The sequence below is a fragment of the Cryptomeria japonica genome, chromosome 9 (genome assembly GCF_030272615.1).
Source record: "Cryptomeria japonica chromosome 9, Sugi_1.0, whole genome shotgun sequence".
Classification (NCBI taxonomy): domain Eukaryota; kingdom Viridiplantae; phylum Streptophyta; class Pinopsida; order Cupressales; family Cupressaceae; genus Cryptomeria; species Cryptomeria japonica.
Window position 1 is genome coordinate 444,461,190 of NC_081413.1, and position 18,441 is coordinate 444,479,630.

Genomic DNA, 18,441 nt, shown 5'->3' on the forward strand with positions numbered 1-18,441 from the left:
AGTGTTTAAAGAAATAAATGAAATAGCACCAAGGTAAGGGAAAGCCCAAAATTGTGTAGAATGCAAAAGATTTAGAAAGTGAGGAAGTGAGTGATGAAGGAAACTTGTGATAATACAAAAAAACCAAAAAGTATAAGTATAGAAAACCATTGGATTATGATATAGAAGGGAATGTTACAAAGATTAGAGAAAAAAACCTATGCAAGATTAGAAATTCACAATCATACATATAAATTTTGATATTTTTCAAATTTAGATGTAATGCAAAGAGAAAATTGACACATTTAAGATAAGTGATAACAATTTTTAAAATGAAATATTACAAGTCTATCCATTGAAAATTTATTTCCCTCAACTAATTTTGATTTAGATGTTCTTAGATCCATGGTTCTTTTAAATTGACATCTTTATATGTAGGTTCTTCAAATGGTCTAGATGTCCTATTATTGTCATCTTTGTTGACTTCAACACCCTTGTAACATTGATGATATATGTTTTTGATAAAGATAAATAGATTTTATAGGGACCTGAAATCCAGAGTTTTACAGACCAAATCTAGAAACCAACCAGACATTAAACCTAAGTAAAATAGGGGAAACACCCCACACAGACCGAATGCCAAAAACAAAACAAACAGAGCCAAAAAGGGAATAGGACAAAGCACTCATCTGAGAGAGTGCACCAATTCAATATTCTTCTGAATAATCTTCTTGTTGATTTTCTCCAAATTATCCATGATGAATTTGGAGGTTCCTTGGTCCTAGCTCTGGCTCCTAGTCCTAGTGTAGGGACCCAAACTAGTCTTCCCTCTAGCATCACTCTAGCCACCCTCCGAAGCATTTTTTTTCTATTTTTCCCCCAAGGGAGAATCACTAGCGATGGGTCTAGTTCTATAGTCAGCCATCATGGAATTGATTTTCTCCAAACCATCAGCACTATTATTCATCGCCTCCTTGTTGATTTCCACTAGGTTATTCAGGCTTTCCTTGATATCATTCACATACTCTTCCAGCTTAACAATTATGTGCTCATGGAAGATCTTCATAGTTTCAACATCCTGAGATATCTTCTTGATCATGCTCATGATCTTCTCACTTTTACTGGGCCGAGGGGAATCCGTGAAAGTTTCAATAATCCTGTTAATCTCATCTTTCAGGGTTCCAATTTCCTTATCCATCCACTTACAGTAGTTTTCCTAACTTCTAGTGAAATCCAAAAACAGGTTTTCCAACACCTTCTCCTCCTTTTTCTTGCCTTCATTCTCCTTATTCACATTCCCCTATTTCTCATTATCTACATTGATGGGGATGTCCAACCTAATCTCGTGGTCCAAGTATTTGGACCCACTTTATTTGGTTAATTTCATTTTCTTTTTGGTGGGGACCTCCTGGTCTTGCATTTTCCTGCTACTAGATTTGAACTTACTTGCTGCCCACCTTGAAGGATTGGTTTTCCTACTACTGTTAGTTCACAGGGTGACCATAAGCTCCCCTCTTTCTTCGATCTATACTCAGGGTCCTCTGAATCCTTGATGTCCTGCCAATCCATGGTAGTGCCACTATCATCCTCATCCATCTCCATGTTAGAAACAAACTGCACATCAGGGTTACAGGAGGGAATGTGGGTTTTATCCTCGGGGGAGGGTTTCACCTCACGAGCTTTGGCATATTCCATGATTAACATGATAAGCTCTTCATGAAGCATTGGGTTATCCTAGTTTTCAAGATGTTTGACTAAACTATTCTCCAAGGACGAAACCAAGTAGAAGGGGATGGAGATAAATCTACCATGCCTAAAGTGGTTTAAGATAGTAAAATGATATGAGAAAATAATGGCATATCTACCATCAAGGGTGATGTACCTCATGATGAATTCCGCCATATCAGCCCAAAGGGAATTCAATTTTTTTTCGTTGTAGCCACTGTCCGCCATTTTTGAAACCCTCTGTTGATCCTTTTCCTTATAAAAAAAGAAGCAATGGCCTACTCACCCGACTTCCTGTCTCTATATAATTTCCTGCCTTTGATATCTAGACCAGTAACAATGGCAACCAGGGTTTTGTCAACTTGAAACTCCACACCATAAGCAGCCAACATGCCTTTATTCCATCCTTTGACAATGCTTTCAGTAACTGGGGCAGAATGACCATGGAGTCTCTGCAAAAAGGGCACCATCCCACCATAAGATATTTCCACCCAAACCTCCTTATTCTTCTATCACTTATCATAGGTCAGAGATTAAAACCTACTCTTTTCACCTCCCATTATGTAGCTCAAACAATTCACACAACAATACTCTAGAAGCAAAACTAGGAGGAAACAAAACTAGAAGTTCAGGGCGGGCTGGAAGTTTTAGAGATTCTCAAAGTGGTAATAATTCAAAATACCACCCCAACGGCTCCCATCCCATCTTAATCTTTCATCATTAAATTCATTGGAAAGGTCAAAGATATTGGCATAATTTCTTTCTAGGTTGTACAAAGTTTTCAGGGAAGTTTCCCTTCCTCTCCACCATTTAACCACCACGTAATCAACAACCAAGTTGGCGACATGATCTACCTGGTTTGTTTCCTTCCCAGAAAATGTGAGAGATCTTGAAATCCTCCAGGCCGATAATCATTACAAGGCAATCCTTGATCAAGTTTGAAATAGTCTAGCTAGGCTCCATACTACCCCTAATGCATTTCACAATGTTAAGCGAGTGACTTTCCAGCTAGACCGGTTTGAACCCTTCCTTGCTTGTCATGTGTAGTCCAATGTAGGTGGTGCTGGCCTCCGCAAAATTGTTAGTTTGGGTGCCCAAAGGGAGCACCACCGTAGAGACCAGCAAACCCAAATGATTCCTCACCACTCCCCCACAGCCTATCAGCCTAGGATTTACATTGGTGGCCCCATCGATATTGATTTTGATCCACCCCGGAAGAGGTGAATGCCAAGAAAAATTCTCTGGTATGTTTAATTTTATAGATTGGGACATATATATTCCAACATATCTTCCATCTATTGATAGTATCCCATTCCTCCTAGTTAGACTCAAGTGGAGGATCATTTTTCCTACTAGGACAGTAATTAAGAAAGTTTTCCTTAATAGCATTCCTTATTCTGATAGGCACATCAAGAGCATTGGAATCCATATCTTTGAAAACCCTATTATTTCTTTCCTTCCAAATACCCCAGGCAATATGAGGTAGGGATAAGCTCCACAAAATACCAATCACATGGTTGCCATAAGGGAACTTCCATTGGTAGCAGAAGTTCTATATAGAATCAGGGGGGATCCAATTAATATTCCACAGGTTAAGAAAGAAGGCCCAAATGTCCCTGACATAGGAACAATGTAAGAGTAGATGATCAACATTTTCAACTTCTTCTTTACATAAAAAAACATCTATTCAAAATAGGGATCCAATGTTTACAGAGATTATCAATGGTAGAGATCTTGTTTTGCATGAATAACCAGAATAAGATATTAATTTTAGGAATTAAGAGTTTATTCCAAACTCCAGCCCAAAAGGGGGGAGGAGTAGAAGACCTGGTGATGATTTTGAAAGCTTTTGCCACTAAAAATTTCCCAAAGGTAGAACCATTCCATATGACTAGGTCTTCCAATAGAGAGGAGGGAATGATGATCAGGTTCAACCAAGAAAGAAGAGGAGACAGAGAAGCATCAAAGCTTCTGAGGTCCACCCAACTTCCATCACTAATATAATCCTTGACCCAGGTTCAAAGCAGATTAATGCATTTATATTTGAATTGGGAAGCCCACATCGAGTCAGAAATCGGTCCCTCTATTGTCCACCAATCATCCTAGAACCTTATATTTCTTCTATTTCCCAGAATGCATTGGCTTCCCTGATAGATAATTGGGGCAGAGCTGAAGAAGTTGCTCCAAACATCACAGACCAAAGTCAGGAGGGTATAATTTTCCATCATTCTTTGGAAACCATGAATTTGGTATTTATCCTTGAAAATATCAGTCCATTCATTATTCTCCTTTAAACATCTCCAAAGTTGCTTAGCCATTAAAGCTCCATTGAAGTCTCTCGAATGTCTAATATCCATACCTCCCCTATTTCTGGGCAAACAAACCTAATCCCAGGCGACCAAATAAAGCCTACTCTTGGATTCAGTACTTGACCAAAGGAAGTGCTTCTGTATTCTTTCCTTTCTATCAACAAATTTGGTCAGGATTTTAAAGAGACTCATAGCATATACCGAAAGGTTTTGAAGCAAGGGCTTGATTAACTGAAGTTTACCCACTTGACTTAATAAAGCCCCTTTTGAGCCAGCCAACTTATTTTGGAATCTATCAATCATACTAGACTAAAAGGAGTTCGGGGCAGGTCCCATGCACAAGGGCAAACCCAAATATGAATCTGGGAGAGAAACCATCTTACAACCCAAAATATTGGCAATCGTCATTTTTCTATGCTCAGGAGTATTCATGAAAAAAATGGAGCTTTTAGAAAGACTGACTTTCTGCCCAGATCCTTTCTCATATGTATCTAGGATAACTTTAAGAGTTTTTGCTTCTTTAATCAAACTTTCCCCCATCAACAACGTATCATCAATGAATTGTTGATGGGAGAAAATAGTAGCTTGGGATGAAGGCCGTAAACCCATCAGGTTGCTCTTTCTGATTTCTCTTTGGATAATTTTACTAAAAGATTCACTCATCAGAATAAAAAGAAATGGGGAGAGAGGATCCCCTTGCCTAATACCCCTCGATGCTGAGAAGTAACTAGACGCAGAACCATTGATCAAAACCAAAAATTTGGGAGTGGTAACACACTGATTGACAAGCTGGATGAAATGGCTACCAAAACCAAAATATTCAAGCACTTTAAACAAAAAATTCCAATTGACCCGATCATAAGCCTTGAGAAGATCCAACTTCATCAAGAAGCCTGCCTTCTTATTGATAGATAAAGAGTGGATATTGTCATGAAAAACAATAATAGAATCAAAAATCTGTCTACCAGGGACAAATCCGTTATGATGCTTCAAAATTAAAGAGGGTAGAATTCTTGTAAGCCTGAACACAATGATCTTAGTGAAGATTTTATAGATTGAGTTACATAAAATAATGGGTCTAAAGTCATGAAAAGAACTACCATAAGGTTTCTTGGGGATGAGGACAAAAAGGGTGGCATTCAGCTCCTTAAGAAGCGTTTTGGAGCCAAAGAACTCTCTCGCAGTATCCACAACATCCAAGCCAATAATCTGCCAAAATGTTTGAAAAAAGAACATAGGGAAACCATCAGGGCCAAGAACTTTATTACCTTTAAAAGAAAAGACCACAACTCTAACTTCATCATGGGATGGAATTCTGGTTATCTCTGTATTCATGTCCTGAGGGACAGTACTGCAAAACTCCCGTGGGATCTCATCTTGAGCATTAACATCAAGAGGGTCATCATCTGAAATAAGAGTAGAAAAATATCTAATGGCTTCTTGGTTCAACTCCTCCTTCTTATCAATCTAGCAATGATCCACCAAGATTTTATTGATGCAGTTTGACACCCTATGTTTAAGAGTTGTCATATGAAAAAAATTTATGTTTCTATCCCCAAATTTGAGCCATAAAGCTCTAGACCTCTGCTTCCAGAATTCCTCCTTATTGGAAATGATATCATGAATTTTGGTAAGTAACTCAACTTCTTTATCCATAATCATAGGATCATACCCCAAATCTTTAATCTAAGACTGGACATCATCCAAATCATTCTTGAGCTTCTCTTTTATTTGAAAATATTGCCGAAGGAGGCTTTATTCTAGAGTTGAATATTGGACTTGACATTGGAAAGTTTCTTAGCCACTCTAAACATTGCAGTTCCTTGAATGTCAACATTCCACCATTTAGAAATATTGTCATGTATTTTCGGAGCTAAAAGGCACATCTTCTCAAACCTGAAGGGGAAGGCTTTACTCTAGGTCAGAGGGGAAATACTCAGACTGATCGGGAAATGATCAGAGCAATTTCTGGATAACGTATTTAATCTACAAGAAGCATCACGAATCCACTCAAGGGAGATAATACCTCTGTCCAGATTGACTTGGATGAGGTCCCCCCCACTTCTTTTGTTGGACCAAGTGAATTTATTCCCAAGGACATCAAGTTCTAATAAGCCCAGAGAGTTAATCATCTCTTCCAAGTCCTATCTACTTTCATCTGAAATGGGCATCCCACTAGCCTTTTCCATACTAGATAATGGGGTATTAAAATTCCCCAATAGAATCAATTTCTCATTAGGGAAGGCCTTTATAGCATTAATCATAGAATACCAAAGCATTTTTCTATCACTTTTCCCATTTGGGGCATAGATAATTAGATATGATCAAAGACGACCCATCAGTTTGACTAAAATCTAGAGGTAATGTGATTAGGAGAGGTAAAGAGAGTCTTACCCGTAAACCATCTAGGATTCTACAAAGTGACAATACCACCAGAAGCCCCATCTACATCAACACAATGAGTCCTGCACTCTCCAAAAATAACCCATTTGATCATTTCCACTCTACAACCAGGAATTTTGGTTTCTTGAACAAGACATATATCTAGATTGTGATCTCTAACTAGGTTTGATAGAAAATCATGCTTGTGGTGATGATTCAATCCCCTAATATTCCATGAGATGAATTTCATTTAACTGGATGGGGGGAACCAATCCCCATGTCCTATAGTGTTCTCTAGACTCCATCAACAATCGACACCCGACTATGTTTGTCTCTTCTAATCGCATTGGGTGTCCTCCCCACTACTCTCAAATCAGATCCACAATCCACCTTTTATTGGTTTACAGTCTTAACTCCTCTAGAAGGCAATTTTGAGTTATGACCATTTGAGGGGTTCCTTTTTCTGTGCTTAGCTCTATCCTCAATTAATGGATTTGAATTATCATCATCCTGGGTCTCATCATCCTCAATTCTTGACTTCAATGAATTACTAACTTCAACAACAAGGTGGATGAGGGGATCCAGTTCCCCATGAACCTCCATCACAAACTTATCCCCACAAGAAATCTCCTTAGGCTTCAAATTTCCCCCTGCATCCCCCCCTCAATCAAGGGATCCAGGTTTAAAAGATTTGGATCTAGCACAACATCTTGAGAACACAAGAGATTACGCACTCCATCTAGATATGGAGGGGGATCCAAGGGAAAGAAAAACACCATGTCCACCCCCTTTGTTTCATCTTTCTTCTTCTAGGTCCTCTTAGGCCTAGGAATAGAGGGGAATTCCCTGACCCAATGACCGACTTTTTTATAGTGGAAACAAGCAAAGGGAATATATTCATACTCCACTTTTTGAACCCATCTGCCCAGTTTTGAGAATAGGTCAATCTCCTTTGGCAAGTTAGCAGATTGTTTAACATTCACACAGATTCTAGCATACACCAGGCACCTCTTAGCAGAGGTCATTGGGTCAATAGAAAGGAGCTCACCAAAGCACGTTGCAATCCTAGCAAAGATTTAATCGCCCCAAAACTCCATAGGAAAACTTGGTAGCCACACCCTGATAGGAGCCTCATTATATTTCCATTCCTTCGGGTTGAAGCCTAGTTCCCATTTCTTGAGAGCCAACGATGATTTTCCTAACATCCAGGGGCCACCCACCAAAACAAATTGAAGGTCCTCCTCAGATATAAAAAATGTTACCTACAGATCCACATATAAAAAATGACTACATTGAAATTAAAAGAAAAAATAGAGCATAAGAAATAGTGGACCAAATAAATTTAGCTAGATATTACTCTATAATGAAAAAAGAAAATAAAAGAATAAAATGATTAACTTTATTAAATAACAAAAATATTTGAGAAGAATTAATGTAGCATGAATCTAGTTGAATTTCGCGTAGAAGAAGAATAATAATGTGAGATACAGATATCTTCTGAATATCAATCCAAAATTCCTTATGAACCAACCTATTTTACTATCCCAAGAAAGGTAAAAGAAATGGATGAACACCTCAATGAACTACTTGAAGGAGACTTTAGAAAAAAAAGAAATGCTCATTTTCTTGTCACATATTTATAGTCAACAAAAGAGTAGAATTACAAATAGGAGAGAAAATATTTTTAATCAATCATAATATTTTAAGCACATGATATTATATTTCCTTTGAGATATCTAATTTAAATTAAATTATATTTATAAGAAGAGATACTAACTATAATATGGTGAAAATATTAGGGTTTCACCTATTAATGTAGTAAAACCACTAATATTTTGCCGAGGGACCATTACACAAGGGAAAGATGGAATCTAATAGATCTAAGCCTAAAAGATCAAGATTCTGATCAGATTCTAGGGGTTTTAGATGTGCCTCTTCTTTCCCTTTAAATTGAATTGATTTGATTAATGATGTTGAAATTAGTGTAAATGTGTGTAAATTGAAGCAATTATGCATATATAGTGAGCTATAGTTTTCAAATGGAGCTACAAAGTTGGATCTGAGCAATATGTGAGTGTTTGGATTTTTTCCCAGAAGATCAACCTAATTTGTCGAGATCAGAATACTCGTTGCTTTGGTCCCTCAAAACTTTTGTTGTGCAAAAGGGAACCTGTTTGTCTCTATGAATAATGTCGATCCTGAAAAATTGCAGCTGTGTACATGTTCCAACACACATTACAGAAGGGAAAATGGTTAGGAATAAGGGTTTTCCTTAGGTCAAACCCTAGTTTTTGAATTAACCATGAAATAGAATTGAAACGTAAATGAAGTACTATAATGGAAAAGATTTCCTTTTCAAGGAATTGCCGAAAATGTTTTAAAAACTAATTTTATACCTTTTTATGAAGTTTTGTTTGTCTTCACAAGAAATTAGGGTTTCATGTAGATAGTCTTCATAAAACATAGAACATGAATGTCATCTCCAATGTGTGAATCTTGACTTTGCTTCTGTTCCAATCCTTGAAAGAAGACTGATTTATTTCTCACTTGAATTTGTTGGGTCTCAATGATAGATTATGAATTCTAATTGATGTCTAAATGAGAGGGGTGGACCTCCTTTTATACATGCTAGCCAAAAAAAATAAAAATCCAACTGACATGGGATCTAGGTTCCTGCTCAATTTATGTTATCATTAAGAGGCCCCAAAATGGGACCTTTTGAAGAGGACAGGGGAATTGGGCACCCTAGTCCTTGAATACTAGAGCACAAGTGCCCTAGTCCTGGACATTATATGTTGACATTATGAATGAATTTATTATGTGTTACATTGATGCCAACACTAACTATTATGGTTGGTTATCGGTAGACAGGTTTTGGTTACCGGTAAAAGATCTAGTGTTACCAGCAGAAGAGACTATTTGTTGGACACTTCCGACATGTTTGGATCAATGGAGTATGTTTGATTTTATGTGTTACATGTTCCTGGAGCATGTTTTGGTCAGTTGGTATTGACTTGGTAATCAGATGCTATCATACACTCTTGTAAACCCATACCGGCATTGGTTTAAGGTTTAACCGACAATTATTTCATTGAGGAATCTTGATAGGATGCACAAGTGGTGTTGGTACAACTTCTACATAGATTTCAGGATATTGAAGATGTTCTTTGATTGTGCTTCAACTGCTTGAAGACATTGCTTTGGCGTGGTGGACCTAGAATAGGTCCGGTACCTATCTAGGTTATGGATCGATATCATGTTAACGTGTACTCTACACGTTACCAGAATATTTTAGGATGTTCTATGGATTGGTTATTGTTGTTTTGGTCTTAAGCCGACATGGCATATCATTGTAATATGGATTTATGTAATGATATTATTGTAATATCTTTTAGGTGGTCGACCTAATTGGTTTAGGCCTTAGGGTTGGTATAAAATAATGTAAGATCTCATTATAGATTATGGGGAATATGTTTCATGGTCTTGAAATGCATTATCATATGAGAAGGAGATTTGGTCGACCATAGGTGATCAAATTGGGATTAAGAGGTTTAAGGCCTCCGGTATTGAGCTTAACCAAGATTGTAATTAGGCATGGTAGATGCTATTTCTAGCAGTTCATTATTCTGGATTGTTGTCCATTTATCTTGAGATTTTTATTACCTCTATGTAGTCACTAAGACTGTTTTGTAATGAGCAGTACGCTCTAGGCAGTGTGCCTTCCTGCATGTGCAGGCCCCTCATTGTATCACATACTTTTTGTAGAAGTATCATCTGACTGTGGGTAGGCTTCCCACCGTGGTTTTTCCCTTTCTGATTTTTCCTCATACAAATCATGGTGTTATGTAGTATGGTTGCATTGTGTTGATTATCTTCTTTATATTTAAGTTTCATTACTTACCGGTATCTGTTTCTACTATTCGAGTACTTAATGTTTATATGCTCCAATTTAAGATTATTAAGTGGATTAATTGATATAATCTGTTAACAAATGATTCAACCCCCCTCTCAGTTGTTCACTGGTTATCCTAACAATTCATATTAGAGCTTTGGTCCTCTCTTGCAGAAGCTTAACTGCTTGAGGTAGATCCTATGGCAGCTAACACTTCAAATACACTGGCAACTATTTTTAGAAGAGAAATCCCTAAGCTTGATGGAACAAATTATGGGATATGGAAAATTCGAATGGAGACTCATCTTAGATATCTTGGCAAGGATATTTGGGAGATCACTGAGAAAGGATAAACACCTTATGATCCGGCATCCAACAATCCTACTCCTGTAGACCTAGACAAGAATATTGAAAATGATTGTAGAGATAGAGAAGCCCTCTTTTGTGCACTTACAGATCAACGAATCATGGGATTGATTGATAAATCACTGGCAAAGGTTATGTGGGATAAATTCCAAACTCTGAATGAAGGTAATCCTACTGTCAAAATTGCTAAACTTAATGGTTACCGAGTAAGATATGGAAACTTGAAGATGGAAGATAATGAAAGAATTGTTGTGTTTATGGAAAGAGTAAATGAGATTGTTATGGGAATTCAATGTTGTGGAGGATCTTTGAGTGAAGATTAAATAGTTTCCAAAGTCTTGAGGGCCCTTCCACTAGCTTACAAGGTGAAGGCAACTGCAATTAATGAATTAAGAACAATGGCAAATACTTTAGTTAACAGAGACATTCTGATTGGGAAATTACTTGCTTTTGAGCTTGAAGAATTTGGATCTTTTGGAGCTAAGAAGTTTGAACCTGATTTTCATGCATCATCATCTACTGGCAAAAGTGATTGGAAAGCCTTATATGCAAAAGAATTGGAAGATATGAGGGAAGATGATGAAGAATTTGAGCAACTTGAAGCCTTATTTTCTAGAAGAGTACCCAAAGGATTGACATGAAGTAAGTATGAAGGAAAAACACCTTTTAAATGTTTTGCATGTAATAAGATTGGTCATTTTGCATCTAGATGTCTTGAAAGGAATGCAAGATTTGACAAAAGAGTTAATAAATCATTTAAGCCTTACCAGAATAGATATAGATTCAAGAAAAGTAAATAATGATATATAGCGAGTGAGGAAGGAGTAAGTGATGACTCTGGGGATGAACTACCAAAAGACTCTGCTAGTGGATCCAACAATGGAAAGGAATGGGTGTTCTATGCTTTAAAGGAAGATGAACCGGAACCAGCTATCATGAATGAAGAAAAGGCCTTGGCAGCAAAAGTTGAAGATAAGGATGAATGGGTAATTGATAGTGGATGCTCACATCATATGACTAGAGATAAAAGAAAATTTATGTCCCTACAAGAATACAATGGTGGTCAAGCCAGATTTGGAGATGACAAAGCATGTTTGATCAATGGTAGAGGTATTATTTCTATGGATGGAAAGCATAATAGTGACAATGTCTATTATGTAGAAGGTTTAAAGAATAATCTTTTGAGTGTTGGTCAATTGGTGGACAAGGGTTTCCAACTTCAGTTTAAAGATAGAAAATGTAAAATCATTAACAAGACTGGTTTGGAGATTGCAACTGGTTTTCAGACCAGAGGTAACATCTTTCACTTGAACACTAGTAATAAGACATGTTTGATTGCTCATATTGATGAGAGTTGGTTATGGCATAAGAGGTTGTGTCATGTTAATTTTGATTGTATTGGTAAGATCAGTTCAACTAAGGCAGTTAGAGATATACCTAAGATTATGAAGCCTCATGATCCAGTATGTTAGGAATGTCAATTGGGAAAGCAAGTTAGAAATTATTTTAGAGAGCATACATGATAAATGTAATGATGTGTTTGATCTGATTCACACTGACTTATGTGGTCCTGCAAGGACTAGAAGCTTTCAAGGTGATAGGTATTTCATGCTGATTATTGATGACTATTCAAGGATGATGTGGGTGACTTTTCTTAGGGAGAAGTTTGAAGCCTTTGATAAATTCAAGATCTTTAGAGAAAAGGTTGAAATATAAACTGGATTGAAAATCAAATGTCTAAGATCAGATCAAGGCAGTGAGTTCAGTTCTCATAGTTTTAATAGTTACTGTGAGACAAATGGAATTAGGAGACAGTTATCTGCACCTCGGACTCCTCAGCGGAATGGAGTAGTGGAAAGAAAGAACAAAACCATTTTAGATGCAACAAGATCTATGATGATGGAAACCAAATTGCCTCACATCTACTGGAGAGAAGCAGTGAGTACAACAGTATACACATTCAACATAGTTCACATCAAAGGTGAAACCAGTAAGACTCCTTATGAATTATGGTTTGGACATATACCTACTGTTAAATATTTTAGAACTTTTGGAGGTAAATTCTATATCAAAAGAGATTATTCAATTGGGAAGTTTGATCCTAGATGTGATGAAGGGATATTTCTTGGTTATTCAATTTAAAGAAAATCATATAGATGTTATAACAAAATATTGCAAAAAATTGTGGAAAGCGCTAATGTGAAAGTGGATGAGCAATAAAAAAATCAATCTATATCATATGACAGGGAACCGATAGTGGAAATGATTATAACTAAACTGATAATGCCTCAGCCAATACATGAAGCTGAGACAGTTTCACCAGTACAATAAAAAAATTCAACTGTGACTGATGATCAGAGAAGTGATCCTGAAGTTCAGAATACACCAAGGTATGTAAGATTAAATCATTTTGAAGATCAAATCATTGGAGATAGGAACAAGGGAGTTATGACAAGAAGAAGACTGGCAAATGAAGAAGTATGTCTTATTTCTCTAATTGAACTAGCATCTGTTATTGAAGCTTGTAAAGATGAACATTGGTTAAAGGCTATGGAAGATGAATTAGGTCAGATAGAGAAAAATGAAACTTGGACTTTAGTTCCCCGACCTAAAAATAAGAATGTTATTGGAACTAAATGGGTTTTTAGGAATAAACTGAATGAGGATGGTCAAGTTGTAAGAAACAAGTCTAGATTGGTTTGTAAAGGATATTCTCAAATGGAAGGAATTGATTATGGTGACACATTTGCACCTGTAGCTAGAATTGGAGCTGTTAGACTATTTCTTGTCTATGCAGCTTATAAGAACTATAAGGTTTATCAAATGGATGTTAAATGTGCATTTTTAAATGTTGAACTTGAGGAAGAAGGTATACATTGAGCAACCTGGTGGATTTTCACTGACAAATGATAAAGATATGGTTTGCAGATTGAAGAAAGCTTTATGTGGATTGAAATAAGCTCCTAGAGCTTGGTATGCAAGGTTGGATAAATATATTTTGAAGCTTGGTTTTACTAAAGGAAGTGCTAATAGTAATTTATATTATAAGATCACTGATGATGATATTCTAATTATTGAAGTATTTGTTGATGATATCATTATTGGAGGAGAAGATAAATTGTGCATGGAATTTTCTAAGAATATGAAGAATGAATTTGAAATGTCCATGATTGGTGAAATGAAAATTTTTGTAGGTTTGTAGATTACTCAAACTGACAAAGGCATTTTTATCTATCAAACTAAGTATCTAAGGGAATTTTTGAAGAAGTTTGGTATGGATAATTCCAAACCGGTAAGTACTCCTATGGTGACAAGTGACAAATTATCTATCAAGGATACTTCTACACCGGTAAATCCGACAAGGTACAAGTCTATGATTGGTTGCTTGCTATATTTAACTCAGACTAGACTAGATATTATGAATACAATAAGTATTGTTTCAAGATATCAAAGTAACCCTAGAGAAAATCATGAATGTGCAGTAAAGAGGATATTCCGATATTTGCAAGGAACAACAGAATATGGCTTATGGTATTTTAGAGATGATGATTTCAATTTATGTGCATATACTAACTCAGATTGGGCAAGAGATACTAATGACAAGAAGAGCACTTCTGGTGGAGCTTTCTTTCTTGGAAAGAGATTGGTTTCATGGATCAGCAAAAAAAGTCATGCATTTCTTTATCCACTGCAAAAGCTAAGTATGTTGCAATAGCAACTAATTGCTCTCAAGTCTTTTGGATGAAGCAAATGTTGAAGGATATCAAGGTAAATTCTAGTGAACCGATAGTTATCTACTATGATAACTCTGTAGCTATTGACATGTCTAAGAATTCGATATTTCACTCTAAGACTAAGCATATATAAAAAAGTATAACTTTTTGAAGAACAAGGTAGAAGGAAAGGAGGTCAAATTGGTGTATTTGAACACTAAAGAAGAGATTGCAGATATATTCACTAAACCACTGTCTAAGGAATCATTTGAGTATTTGAGAGACAGGTTAGGGGTTTCTGCCCCTCCGACAGAGGCTTGATTAATGCAGTTTGTCATCAATTCGACATGCGTTATCAGAGACACTATTCATTCTGACACTGATGAGTGGTGCTACTACTGAGGTGGAGTAGTTAGCTTTGAGATTGAAAGGTTTATAATCTTGCTTTGATATTTGTGTCATATTTCTGGCATTGATGTCAAACGGGGAGAGATAGTGATGTGAAAAATAAATTCAGAATTTTATAGAGATATTATTCATAGGGGGAGTGTTATTGATATTCAGGAGATTGTTGGTCATCTTCCATAGGGGGAGACTTGCTTGGCATTTTTTGGTACTTAGATGTTTTTCACATCTAGTGTTGCCATCAAAGCCAAAGGGGGAGATTGTTCGCATTATGGATGAATTGATTATGTGTTGCATTGATTTTTTGTCATTGATGCCAACACTAGATGTTATGGTTGGTTACTGACAAATAGGTTTTGGTTACCGGTAGACGATCTAGTGTTACCAGTAGAAGAGACTATCTGTTGGACACTTCTGGCATGGTTGGATCAATGGAGTATGTTTGATTTTATGTGTTACATGTTCTTGGAGCATGTTTTGGTCAGTTGATGTTGACTTGGTAATTGAATGCTATCATACACTCTTGTAAACCCATACCGACATTGGTTTAAGGTTTAACCGACAGAGATTTCACTGAGGAATATTGACAGGATGCATAAGTAGTGTTGGTGTGGCTTCTACATGGATTTGAGGATGCTAAAGATGTTCTTTTATCATGCTTCAACTTCTTGAAGACATTGCTTTGGCATGGTGGACCCAGAATAGGTTTGATACCTATCTAGGTTATGGACCAATATCATGTTAACGTGTACTCTACACGTTACTGGGATGTTTCGGGATGTTCTATGGATTGGTTATTGTTGTTTTGGTGTTAAGCCGACATGGCATATCATTGTAATATGGATTTATGTAATGATCTTATTGTAATATATTTTAGGTGGCCGACCTAATTGGTTTAGGCCTTAGGGTTGATATAAAATGATGTAAGATCTCATTATAGATTATGGGGAATATGTGTTGTGGTCTTGAAATGCAATATCATATGCAAAGGAGATTTGGTCAATCATAGGTGATCAAATTGGGATTAAGGAAGAGGTTAAAGGCCTTCGATATTGAGCTTAACTGAGACTGTAATCAAGCATGGTAGATGCTATCTCTGGAAGTTAATTATTCTGGATTGTTGTCCATTTATCTTGAGATGGTTATTACCTCTCTGTAGTCAGTGAGACTCTTTTGTAATGAGTAGTATTCTCTAGGCAGTGTGCCTTCTTGTATGTGTAGGCCCCTCATTGTATCACATACTTTCTGCAAAAGTATCATCTGACTGTGGGTACACTTCCCACCATGGTTTTTCTCTTTCTGGGTTTTCCACGTACAAATCATGGTGCTATGTGGTATGGTTGCATTATGTTGATTATCTTCTTTATTGTTAAGTTTCATTGCTTGCTGGTATCTGTTTGTACTATTCTGGTACTTAATATTTATATGCTTCAGTTTAAGGTTATTAAGTGGATTAATTAATATAATCTATTAACAAATGATTCACCACCCTCCCCTCTCAATTGTTCACCGGTTATCCTAACATTAAAGGCCTCAAATCTTGGAAGAATGAAGTGCAAAACATGAAAATTTAAGTGGAATTCATAGTGTAAGTAGAATCAAGACTTCAATCAGACCTTAGGGGATGAACACCAAGGTGAGGGCCCAAGTGAGGACATAATTGTAAGGGAGTACAATTTAGGATGATACATTTATCCTCCACTTTAGCAGGATTATGAAACTAAGCATACTCTTGGTAAAGTACAAAGATTTGCATTGAAAAGCTTTCATCAGGACATCAAAGAAACAAGACACACTAAGCCCCTAAGGGACTTTAGGATCTCACTACACCAATATCAAGATAAAAGGAACATTATAAAGAGGAAATAGAGAGAGAATCATGACTAATAGACTAGTAAGATTCACTTACTATGAGTCATGAAAAAGAAAAATACCAAATCACAAAGTAAAAGGCTTAGTTTGCGAAGTAACTCAAGTATTGAGACATGTGATAATGTGTGCGTAAATTGAAACATTGAGTCAAGTGTATGCCCCCATTTTAAAGCAATTACATACGACTTATCGAGAGAAATTGATTTAAGGTAAAATGCATCTAAAAGACAAGGACATTAGGGCAAGTGCAAGGTAATGAGTCACAAATTCGCGGAAGTCCGTGCATTGGAAAATGCGCTCTTATAAACGGGGGCCCGTTTTCAAAAAACGGGGGCCCGTTTGTGCTTCGGGCTCCCGAGCCGAAAGGTAACGGGGGCCCGTTTTGTTTAAAAACGGGCCCCCGTTTTGCTATAAAATGGGGGCCCGCTTTTAAACAAAACGGGGGCCCGTTTTTTAGAAACGGGGGCCCGTTTTTTAGAAACGAGGGCCCGTTTTAAAAAACGGGGGCCCGTTTCTAAAAACGGGCCCTCGTTTTGTTTAAAAGCGGGCCCCCGTTTCTAAATGGCATTTTTCCTTTTTTTCCACAATCCGCCCTTGTTTGAAAACGGGGGCCCGTTTTGTGGAAGTTGATTCCACAACCCGCCACTTGGCTCGGGATTAGGCTCGGGATAGGCCTGGGATGGCCACACCTGAGACATGGACCTGCAAATTCAAATCTCCATGAATGAAAGCACAAATATGAACTTCAGAAATAGTTTACACGCCTCTAATTAGAAAATTTTTATACGAAATTAAAACCCATTTCAGATTATACTGTCTAGATTCTAAATATGTAAATTTATTTAAAAATTGATTATTTTAACTATTTTTCATTTAATTTATACTAAATCAGGTCCATAAATTTGAAATATTAACTAATTTTGTTAATTTAATAACTTTTTTATTTTAAAGAATTTTGGAAAAAAAATTATATGTCATCAATCTACACAAAATTCTTTTGTATTTAAAAAAAAAAAAAATCAAAAAATGTTAAGTTTACATCAAATTATGTGGGTCGTACACGTCAAATTTTTAAAAAGATAATTACGGCAATTAAAAAATTAATTAAAAAAAAAATATTAGAAAAAAAAATACAAAAAAATATGCTCATCAATCTTCAGTGTGTTACAAACCATTTCCCAAAACGGTTTGAGAAAATAATTTTAATTGTGTCAAAAAGTGTGGGTCGTACACATGCATGGTATGGTTCTGAAACAGGCATTTTTAAAACATAGTTTTCAGAACTCCATTTAAAAAGTTATTTTTTATTATGTGGGTATTAAAATAAATTATATATTTGGAAACTACACTCAGAGGGCTATCTTTTATATTACTGACTTTTTCCAAGATTCAATCTCTAAGTGTTTCAAAATTTAAGCTCAAATGAGACAAAATCTGAAAATCAGGGAAAACACTTCCACTTTTTGGCCAAAAAGTGGACTCATCTTCTTGCACTAACCCATTACCACAATGATATACCCCCAAGAAAGGAAAAATCTAAGGATAATGATCACAAAACATAAAACATATAAGGGATCCACTAACTCTGGAGTTAATGTGCTCTTATGATAAATAATGTATATTATGAAACATTTGTATTAAATTGACCTCATCCCCCAGAGGAAGTGGAACCACAAGCATAATGGAAGAAAAGCATTTTTGTCTTTTGAATCAACATGAAAGAGACCAAAAGAGATCTCAACACTTTGCATCGTCCCCAAGTAGACAACACAAGGGACAACAAATAAAAGAATTGAGA